This window comes from Haemorhous mexicanus, chromosome Z, assembly GCF_027477595.1.
Source record: "Haemorhous mexicanus isolate bHaeMex1 chromosome Z, bHaeMex1.pri, whole genome shotgun sequence".
NCBI classification, from domain to species: domain Eukaryota; kingdom Metazoa; phylum Chordata; class Aves; order Passeriformes; family Fringillidae; genus Haemorhous; species Haemorhous mexicanus.
The window spans coordinates 33,228,782-33,239,987 of record NC_082381.1 but is presented as its reverse complement, the minus strand read 5'-3'; positions in this window follow the sequence as shown (position 1 = coordinate 33,239,987).

Here is an 11,206-nt window from a genome sequence, read left to right as displayed (position 1 = left end):
GTTTAAAATGCCATAAATGTATTAAGATGATCATTGAAGTATAAAGTAGTGTCTTTCAATCATTTGCCTTCATCACTAGTAGTAGCTAAGAACCTGTTAGGTCTTACAGTACTGCCTCAGGGTAAATATTTAATGCTTAGGGTTTCTGAATGGGCGTGGTTTCTGAATGGGCACAATGAAGACAGCGCTCATCATGAGAGCACTCCTAGGAGGATAATACATTATAACCCTGTCCTGTGATTATTCTTCTGCTTAAAAAGCAAAATTGTCCTTTGCAGGTAAGCCAGGCTCATTCTCATTGGCTTTCCCGACAGCTTTTTAAATTCTCTTGCCTCTAGCCTAGTAGGTAGTTTTCCCAAAACACCACAGTTGTAGCAGAAAGGATGTAACACTCATTAAAGTTAATTTCTTGTAGAATTGCTCAATGGTATATACCAAAATCTTTATTTACTTAGGACTAAATGACAACTTTTCAGTTTAAGTTATTTTCTGAAAGCAAATACTGAGATGCAACGTTTTTATAAAAACATGATTTCTTTTTCAGATTTAGGAGAAATCTTACAGTCAAAATGAGAGATAAAATTCTGAAACTGCACTTCTTGTCTGGGACATAGGAGTCCTCAGTTCAAGTCCACATTCTACATTATTTCTCTTGCAGTAAGTTAGGAGTACAGTTCCACCATTTTAACAAGAAAGGAAGGTAATGTAATGATTGAAAAAATATATTATTCTTAAAAAAATTAAAAACACACTCATTTCTTGTTATTCGTGCCAATAGCTGCAAAGAGAATAAGATACCAGGCAATAACAGTATGTACAAAGCTCTAGCCAATTATTGAGGATATCAGGATGTGAAATGTGAGGTATGACAGTTGTTTTTTAGCTTAAATTAGGCAAATACCAACTGTGGAGATATATGGCTCCATTTCAAATACCAAAATTCCCAACTCTGCTTTGTGTGCTGGAGTTCTACCCTGTTTGTTTGGGCTTTTTTCCTTATTGGTTCATTTTTTTGCCATAAAAGTTATTTTTCCCACAGACCTTTCTCCAAGTACGGACATTCACAGTAGCCTAGTGGTCCTTTAGACTGCCGCTCAGGGACAAATGTTCTAATGCCTTAAAACTTATTTATTGACAAGCATAATAGGTTGCCTTCTCCAAGCCCTTGGTAATGACTAAAAATAATCATTCAAGACCTAAAGAGGGAAATGTAACAGTCTTTCCTTGTGCACAGAGCCAGTGAGTTAGAAGAATTTGAAAAATATATCCCTCAAGGGCAAAACGCTTTGTAGGAACTACGGCTTCCACCTTGATGATCCATGCAAGGGTCCCTACAAAAGCAGGGATAAACCAGGCTGATGTGGAAAGCATGGAGCCCACCATAACTTACCGGCCTGCAGGAGAAGGAAATCCAAATGTTTTCAGTCTTACAAAGTCAACAGGTCACTCCATCTATTTTTCAGCTGAGCACATGCACAGGCTGGCAAAGTTCCCTACTCGCCCAATCTTTCTTGACTTCTTTCCACACAGCCCGTAACTCTATGTTAGTCTTCTATAAACAGTTCATGGTAGATACAGGCACTTTCTGTTTATAGCTAGTGATTCTTCAATGCTTTGTGCATATATGAATTCCTCTTGCTTTTTAAATTTTGAAAGGGCAACTAATCCCAACAGAAATATGACTGCAATAAAAAAACTCAGAAGATTGTATTTATGGGCACATCAGTTTCAAGTTCTTGATGGATTAATCAAGAAAATTTTTGCTAGAACTGTAAGAAACAAGGAAATAGGATTATATTTTAATTTTTCTTCAGAAAACAGAAGCAGCATGGGCTACTTTTTTGGAAAGTGCCACTGGTTTATGCATCATTGCAGTTAATAACTTATTCTAGGTATTAAATCTGTCACATTCCTTTGACTTAGAATAGAATTGAAGAATTTACAGCCAGAGACCCAAATCTGACCTAGCAATTTGAAAGCATAACAGAGATATGAATCCAATTTTTCTCTGTCCAAACACTGACACACATACCTTGTATCAGAGAAACATCTGAACAAGTCATATTTAATATCAGACTGAAATTATTACAAAAATGAGAGCATGAGGGTTATTAAACACTCATTTGCTGAAGAGACTTCACTCCCAAAAAGACACCACAAACAGGCTTTAGTTGATAATGTTAAAAATTTCTTCAAAAGACAGTAAATTTGGTCTTCTTTTATTTCCTGCATTCCTGCCCTCATGTTTAAAAAAAAAAGCTTTCTTTTGACTTTTTGTTAAAAATACGCTGATACACTCGTCTTGGCAGATATCTTTGTGACAGCAGCATTATCAACACTGCACCAGTAAGATCCAAAGGATTACTCACCCGTTTGGTTTGGGGTTGTTTGATATGATGGGATTGTGTGAAGAGAAAGGGTGAAAATACAACTTTGAAAATCTCACTTTGCAGGTTTTTTTTTCAAAAAATTACAAAGCATATTGTCTTCTGCTGGGTTATACTGAATTTTACAGTTGCAGCAATGACTATAAAACTCTGAGAGCCTATGTCTTCTCTTGAAGCTGTCAGTACACCAGCCCAGGGGTGGAAGAGCTTCATACTAGCAAATAAAGGTAAAATTAGATGTGTGTGAACTGGCACTGAAGCAGGGAAATGACCTGCCAAACACTCATGGTCACTGGGGACCTTATGCTTGAGCAAGCAGGGAGACAAGGAATCAGAGGAGTGTGACAAAGGGTGGGTCAGGAAGGCCTTTGAAGGCATGGAGTCGCTTTCCAACTTTTTCCCAGGTAACATTTTCACTTCAAGAGGGTGGAAACGTTCTTGTAAAAAAACCGAAAAAACACGGGGTCAGGCCCTCACCTCTTCCCAAACAGCAGCTAGAGATAGGGCTGTGGCAGTAGCAGGGAACATCTCCTCCCACTGCATACTTGCTGGGTAGGTCCCAGCGTTATCTCACCCCCCAGGCCATCCACGCCATCCATCCATCAGCCCTTATCTCCCCGCGGGCCCGGCACTGCCTCTCGCCCCTGCCGCTGCCGCTGCCGCCGGGTACCGGGTCGGCAGAGCCACTTGGGGCAGGGGGAAGGAGATCTGCTCCCTCTGGTCCCATCCCCAGGCCCTGGGCTGGCTGAAATGTCAGTACACATGTATAGGACAAGGTCCTCTGAAAAGGGACAGAAGCTGAGGAGTTTATGTTTCAGTCACGTTTAGTTTCCATTCCTTTGAGGCTCAGATGGGCATATCTAATCTCTCAGGATGTCTGCACATTTTCCTTCAGCAGCCAAAATCTTGCAGGCTAGTGCATCACCTCGTGTCAGAGCAGGGATGTTAAAAGCCCTGAGGATGCCAGCCTTCTCATTGTCTTCATGGGCTGATATTATGGTATCTCTTTATAAGAGCTTCACTGTTGCACTGAGGATGGAGCAATTTGCTCTTCAGGCAATCACACTGCTCAACAGAGAGGAAAAATGAAAACTTCTTGATACTGCTCAAACAGGGAGAAAAACCTGGGAAGGAACTGTGTTTTTCAGATTTCAGATTCAACTCTGCTACTGTCTGCTTAAGTCAGGAACTATGAGTATGGTTTAAATCCTTAGAGGGGCAGCTCTTAGATTACATGAAAGCAGGAAGATGGTTTGGTAACTAAATACCATTTTTGATCTCCAGACAAGTAAAAGGGAAAGGGAAGGACAGCCAAAATAAAAGTCTGGGGTAATTACAAAGCAGTGTAAAGTGGCAAAGGAATGTTTTTACTCCCCATGGCTGGCAGCAAGATATTTCAGCTGCCAGGTATGACTGTAAGGCAAGTTGAGTGTCAGATCTCAAATGAGTGTACACAGCACAAAAAGCGCTTCGTTTCAAATAGATTAATCTTTATGTATGTACAGTGAGAAAAGGTCAGGTAGTATTTTACATTTTGAGAGTTCTGGTGAAATTTCATAAGTGAAAAATGTACAGAGCAATGAGGGATTAGGTCCTTAAGAGTGCCTCATTAGGTCCTCATGACTGCCAAATTGTAATATGTAATAGAATAGAATATTATAACCATATAAGTAACATAAAAGTAATAGCATTATAATAATTTATAACTGACTTTCATTTTCAGTACAGAAATTCATTCTTTTCATAGACTCCCCTACAGGATTCCTGATTTCATCAGTATGGGAAAATGAAACCACTGAAGTCAGAGCTTCCTGGAGCACACATCCTGAAAGAAACATTTTTGAGGTCAAAAGATGATACTAGCATTGGACATACGCAGGGAATTAAATCACCATGATGAGACTTCCCAGAGGAAAGGCATTTAGTATTTTCCAGTGCTCGTCATCGTGTTCATTTCCAGGTTGTTGCACTAGGAAACACCAACGCTGTAAGAGGGGATTTGAGAGGTCACTGACTCCACGAGCAAGAGCAGTACATCGCATTTTACAAACTGGTAGCACTGCTGGCAAGCCAAAGCTGCTGGCTTGCTCTCCAATCTATCTGCCATTCCCAGGACATACAGGCTTGCCTCTACCTGCCCTTATCTCCTGAGTGGATTGTGGTGCCTGTATCTGGGCCACACCGACTGCCTGTCACTTCTGTGCCAAAGCGGTCCAGCCCACACACTTCTCTCTGTAGCACAGCTATTCACTGTCTGATGTTGGAGAGCACGCAGAAAATTGGCCAGTGACAATACAGGGACCAGAGGCAAGGTGTTTTGGACCCCCATCCCAAGTACAAATTTTCTTGTTTACAAGGATTGGATGTTTATCCAGAATGATGCACTCCCTGCTGTGGGTAAAGCAAAGATCCTCTGATGTTAACCATCGGCTAAGTGTTAAACACTAAAAAGAAGTAAAATAATAATAATTTATCTTGTCATCTAATTGAGTCCAATTATTGCTAAAAGTATTTCTTGTGCCACTAAAAGACTACTTTCAAAATCCCTGTTTTTTCCCAATAGGATTCAGAGCCCTCAGCTGATTTTTTAAAGTACTGGTTTAGAATATTCTTTTTAAGATATTGAATTCTCTTTCTTGTTTTTGTATTTAATGACCCACTTCTCCAATAAAATGATAAAACTTTAATTTGCAAATGAGGGCTTTGTGTTATAACTTTCTTCCATTTAAGACATGGAATTAATCTCTGAGTGCTCCACATGTATTTAATTTTTAAAAAAATAATCAGGAAAAGCTAGGTAAAGGAAAAGTGCAGCTTTGAATTATCAGCTTACTTTATAAGAGAGAGAAAAAATTAAGATTCTGTCAGAGGACAATATTATGTAATAATACTGGGAAGTTTACATGACACAATGCCAGAAAAGACAGATGATGAGAATAATAAAATCCCTATAGAGTAAAATTGTTAAAAAGGTATTCTTCTAAGGAGAAGACAGGAAGTGGTTGAAAGCAACATAATATTAGCAATTTGAAGGTGATGGTTTTTGACCCTAACACATTGTTTTATTCTGTACAAGCAAAGGAATATTTTATGCAGACCACATGAAGCAGTTTTATGCAGCAGTTCAGAGCTTCAGTGCTGAAATGGCACACGAGAAGGCAAATGCAGAGAGAACCTGTAGACTTTTGACACTTGGAAGACTGGCTGGGATTTGTGTGATTAGACTGGTCCAAGATAGAAGCACAGAATATCTAGACACAGAGTTTTAAGAGGACAATGGTTGGCTCATGCAACAGCTGCATTATTGCATGCATTTTTTTGAAAACAGCACACTGAAGAAATCTCAAGGAAATCTCTTGGCTAAGAAAAGAGGGATGTTAATACTCTCCTCCTTTTGCTGACACAATCCTTATGAAAAGCTGTTACACCAGTCCCCAAAAGGAACATGTGTACAGCCTGCACCTTATTAGAAGCAATGTGTTTCCCCAAATTGGCAGGGCTAATGAGAACTTATAACAGTAAATTCATTCATGAAAACATTTAAGAGCAAGAGACAGGAAGAACAGGGAGTGTCACTGCTGGTCTGTTGTGATAAAGCCTTAGCTGGGAGAACTCTGTTTAATCTTTTTGAATCTCTTCCAGAGGTGGGCTTGAGTGAAAAACAGATTTAGATGATGAATATTTTCAAAGTGAGTTAAGAAAAGGCTGATGGCAATTTGGCATACTTTTATTTGTGGATTTATTGATAGCATACTGCTAATGGGAAAAAAAATGTAGAAATAACTCCATTGTATACGGTTTAGGTTGGTCTGTATTTAATTACTGGCAAATTTTTTGACTTTACTGTTTGATTTCATGCTTGAATTATTCTCTTGCACCTGTTTTTCAGAAATTGTGAGCAACAGGTACCCTAGATTGAAGGGATGTCTTTGTATTGCACTTTTTTTACAAGTATGTATTAAATGTATTGCTAAGATTACTTCTGTTGCAATTACATAGATTCTATGATCAGAGGCTGCTACTTCCACAGATACAAGAAAGGTTTGTGGACTGATGAGCCAGCTCATCAGTTTGTAAAAAAATGAGTTAGTTTTTGTAGGAGAAAACACTGAACAGCCAGATGGCAAAGAGGTCTCAGTTTAGACTTTTCCAGCATTTAGGGTAATGGACTCAGAATAAGGATATAAGGTTTTAGAGGGCAACTTACCTCCTCTGCCATCTCTTGTTGATGCTGTATGCTGAGGGCTGCACTGCTTAACAAAATGTATTGTCTATATAGGCGTCTATTACTAAATAATGTTTTTTATGTGGCATTATATGCAAGATTTACCGCAAAAGAAAGAGGCATTAATAGATGCAACTAAAAGCTCAAGCAGCAATTTGCCTTTTGACATTGCAGCCTGGCCAGATCTTCAGGATAAGCCTGTGCAAAAGTTAACCTCACCCTGGTTATTCATAATTTGTTATAACAGAGTTATAACAGTTATAACACAGGTAAGAATAAAATTATGTCAGAAACAGGCAGGAAGTAGGAAATATCAAAGTAGAGGTGTTATAAAATTCCTGCCTGGTGAGTTTTTGTTTGTTATTGATGTTGTTATTGTTGTTTGTTTACTAAGATTTTTTTCTTTTTGTTTAATTCATTGGTTAGTTGGGGTTTGTATTTTAAGGATTAAAAGTAAGTTACTTTTTGCTTGGGTTTTGGGAATATTGCCTAAGAATGGTTTTTTTCTGCTTATTGGGTAAGTTTTTTCTCAAAAGAATACTGAAACAATAAACATGCCAATAATAAAAATATAAGTTCTATGGGAGCTATTAAAAAATAAAAAAATTCTAAAGTTGGTCATTGAGTCTGACTGAGCTAACAATTGGTCATACTTGTCTGACTGAACTAACTAGATAGAATTATAAAAAGTTTGATGTTTCTACTCAGATATTCACCAGAATCATTGCTGTCAGAAGTGCAAATAGTATTTCAAGCAGAGACTTGCTGTGAGGAATTCTTAAAAATAAAACCCATGTCAGCCCAGTTGCTGTGCTGCAAATCTGAGGTTTGTTCTGGGGGTGCAACACAAAATCTTCCTGTATAGATTTTGCTGAGCTCATTTTGCCTTTGCAGGAAATGTCTGGCAAGTACCCGGCTCACGCCCAGGGGCGGCCAGCACTGCTCTGTGCCCCGGCCTCTCGGGAAAAGAGAGGGGACAGGGAGTAACCCTTTGTTGTACCGGGAAATGCAGGACAGCAACGGCGGCCAAAGGGTTTGACACGGTGACAGCGGAGAGCATCGGTCTCTGGGCTGTGACAAGCTCTGCAAGGATGGACTAGAAATGCTATACCCAGCACTGGCAGGCACTGTCTCCTTGAGCAGAAGAAGGGGCTGGACTAGCACCTGAGAAGTGCCAGGTAAGAGTCACTGACCACCAGGAGCTCGGATGGGATGTAGGAGCACAGATACAATAAGGAGATAATCCTGATTTAATGCTGGCTTTCCCACTAATGTCAATACAAAATCTCCTGGGAAAAGATTGGGAATGAAAAGGAAAGACCCTCAAAATTGCATCTTCTAGAGGAAAGGATGACAAAATGAGGAAGGAAGTCAGCTGCACAGCTGCTTTCTAGAGAAGTGCCCCTATCTGGCAGACAGACTGTCCTTGGGCCCCAAGGCACTCTCTTTTCAGAATGGATGCTACCCTGACTGATAGGAACTTTAAAACAAATCAAAACAGTACTGTATTCTCCAAACCTATTTTTTATGAAAAAACCCTCAGGTATAAAAGCACAGAACAGGAGATGAAAAAGAAGAAGAGAAAGAAGGATGATAGGGAAAATGAAGAATACCATGGATAGTAGCAGAAGTCTTGCAGATAAAAACATCAGCAGAAGTCTTGCAGATAAAAGCACCAGCTACAGTGATGGATATGGTTCATTGAAGAATTTGAGTGTGGCTGAAGAGAAGTTACTGAAATGTTTTTATACTGGTGCAAGAAGCCTACAGAACATACTGCAAGAACAACCATAACCAGTTCAAGAGGTGAAATAAGAGAAGTAAGAGAATTGGTCTGGACTAATAGTCAATCTCGAAGAATTTAAAGGGGTGCTCGCCTTGGGGAAGAAATAAATAAATAATTTTAAATGCTGGATAAGACAGTTATAAACTTTATAAGCCTATAAAGTTTTAGGTATTATGGTCTCAGATTTATGCCCTCCATGGCACCATTTCTTATCATTCCTTATATCTTTAGGATTGTTTACCAAAATTAAAGCCAAAGTTACAAAAGACTCTTCTGTAAATACAGCTAGGTATAAATACCTTCTGAGTGAGACCAGCTATCTAAGGAGAGTGTTGATGCAAGGAAAAATAAATATGACCTGACAAAAAATAAACAGAGCCTGGAATTCAGAGTCAGACTGGAATTTCTGTCAGAGCTGAGAGGTCTGGAAAAAGTTTCACTTGTGTAATGGGGGTAAGAAAATGGTTCTTTGACCAATAACATCAAATCCTATGTAGCCTTTAATAGCATTCAATACACAACTTGCCACATGCTCATGTGAAGTTTGGGTGTGATTTTTTTAACATAAATTACTTAGTTTTTAAACTATATTTCAAGTACCAACAATGAAACTGTTGCAATGGGGGAAGTAGCAGAAGCATCAAATGCCTGGTGCAGCCAAAACACCTGTCTTCAGAGAAAATCACAGAAAGAGACAGATAAACTATAATAAGATGTTTCCCGACCAGAAAAAAAATCATCTACTAAAGAGTGGATTGGGAAAGGGACCAAGCTAATACCATAGTCAGGTAGCAATAGAGGAAAAACCTGCTGTGAAGTATTTCATTTTTGTGATTCTTTAACAATTTACAGAAGAAATGTCGTATAATAGAAGTTTGGCTCTCTTTTGGGAGTCATAAATAAAATACAACTGTAATCAAAGGACAGAAGAAAAAAGACTTAGCAGATATTTAGTTCTTATTTATGCTTACTTCCAGAAATTATGACTTGAATGTAAATGTGGAAGGTTGCAGCAATGCAATAATTCAAACTCTTATATGTTCTCCTGCTGCACCCTGCCTGCTAAGCATTTCCAAAGCCTGAACTGGCTGATTTAATTTACAGCTTTCCACCCAGTGATTAGAGAAAGGTTTGAAAAGGTCTTCAGAAAAAAAAAAAAAAAACCAACAAAATGGTGAGCTGTTCCTAGGATTTGTTACTGTGGACTGTTCATCTGTGATCAATACTCTGCAGCTGTCTGGGTCTCCTCCACAGAGAACCTGCATTTCAGCCAGGGGAGCTGCCAGAGAGAGGGTTTCATGCAGGCACAGAGATGGTTCATTTTCTTCATGCTGGGTGCAGAGATTTTTGAAGTGTAAGGAAAAATTAGGAAAAAGTAGTGTTTCTAGATGAACTGTTAGTACAAAATAAAATATTAGCACCAAATTCTATCAATTATGATTTAAACTTAAATAATAAATCTGTCCACTTTATTGATATCCATTGTCAGAAGTAGTCCCAGGAGCAATAAATATATTGAGGAAATGACAAGCTTTGTAGGGATAAACTGTGAAAAACCAAGTGGATTACCCTTGATTTATCTCTAAATTTAGTTAGAATCCTGTAGGTTGCATAGATGCCTGGACTGTAAATTGCCTCTAGGGCATTCCCTTATGCTTTTTACAAAGAGCAGAGAGAGGCAGGGCTGGGGAAAGAGCTGAAGCCTGAGGGATCTACTTTGCTTCCCTGATCTCAAGTATATTCAGCATTGCCCCAGACTGAAAATAAAGCAATCTCTCTATCAGTTTCCAGATGAAAACTTCCTGAACAGACTTCCATTTCAATCCACACCCAGCACAACTCGCCTTTTACAGCAGGACAGCTGTCAGATGCATTGCATCTGCTGATGTGAGCCTGCTGAAAATTACCTTTTTTCTCTGCAAAGCCGGACATTCCTTGTGGCAGCTTGGTGGCAGGTCTTGCCCCTTTGTACAAGCACTAGGAGGGCATGGGAGCTGTGTGGGACAGGGAGCTAGGAATGTACATTTAATTTTAATTCTGATGCCACAGAGCAGTGCTCTTTGTTTAAAAGGGGTAAGCCCTGCATGTGTCCTTACCTATTACTACTCATCCTTCTGTGGCTGTAGCAAGACACAAGCAAAATTTCCTTTCAAAAGCCATAACAAACAGGAGCATTTGCTTAGGCTCCTTCTCACCTAAGAATTATATTGCCAAGCATATGTATTTCATACCTTAAAAAGGCCCATTCCTAGGCAAAGATGACACCTCTTATAGATCTGGCAACTCGCTTCAGACAGGTTGTGCTGAAAAAAATCCTTTTGCAGTTTTACTGTAAGGTCTCCTCCTAGTGTTACTAGGTCTGTTCTGGTCAGTGTCTTTGTAATTCCCTCAAGGCAGGTGAACAAGTGTGAAAAAAGAGAACCTTATCCCCTGTCTGGGGTAATTATATTTTCTGGACACCTAGGAGTCAGCCAGGACCAAAGTGGCATTGCGGCACCTGTACTAAGAAAGAAGACAGAGAAGCCCAAAATAAGCCTTATTTGAAGATGCAGAATAAGCCAGCATCTTCTGTGTTCTGCAACAAAGGTGCAACATACAGGTGAGTGTCAGCTTTGCCCCCATTCACTGTGGTTAAGTGCGTCTTGCCCACTCCTGTAAATTCAGAATATGTTGTGCAGCCACTAGTTCTTCCCTCTTTTCTCAGTTCTCACTACACTGTCCTTATTCCATTTCATGCATCCATGTCATACTATGGTCGGGTTTAGAAAACAGTTTATATTGGTTTAATTTAGATTTTGTAATGACACT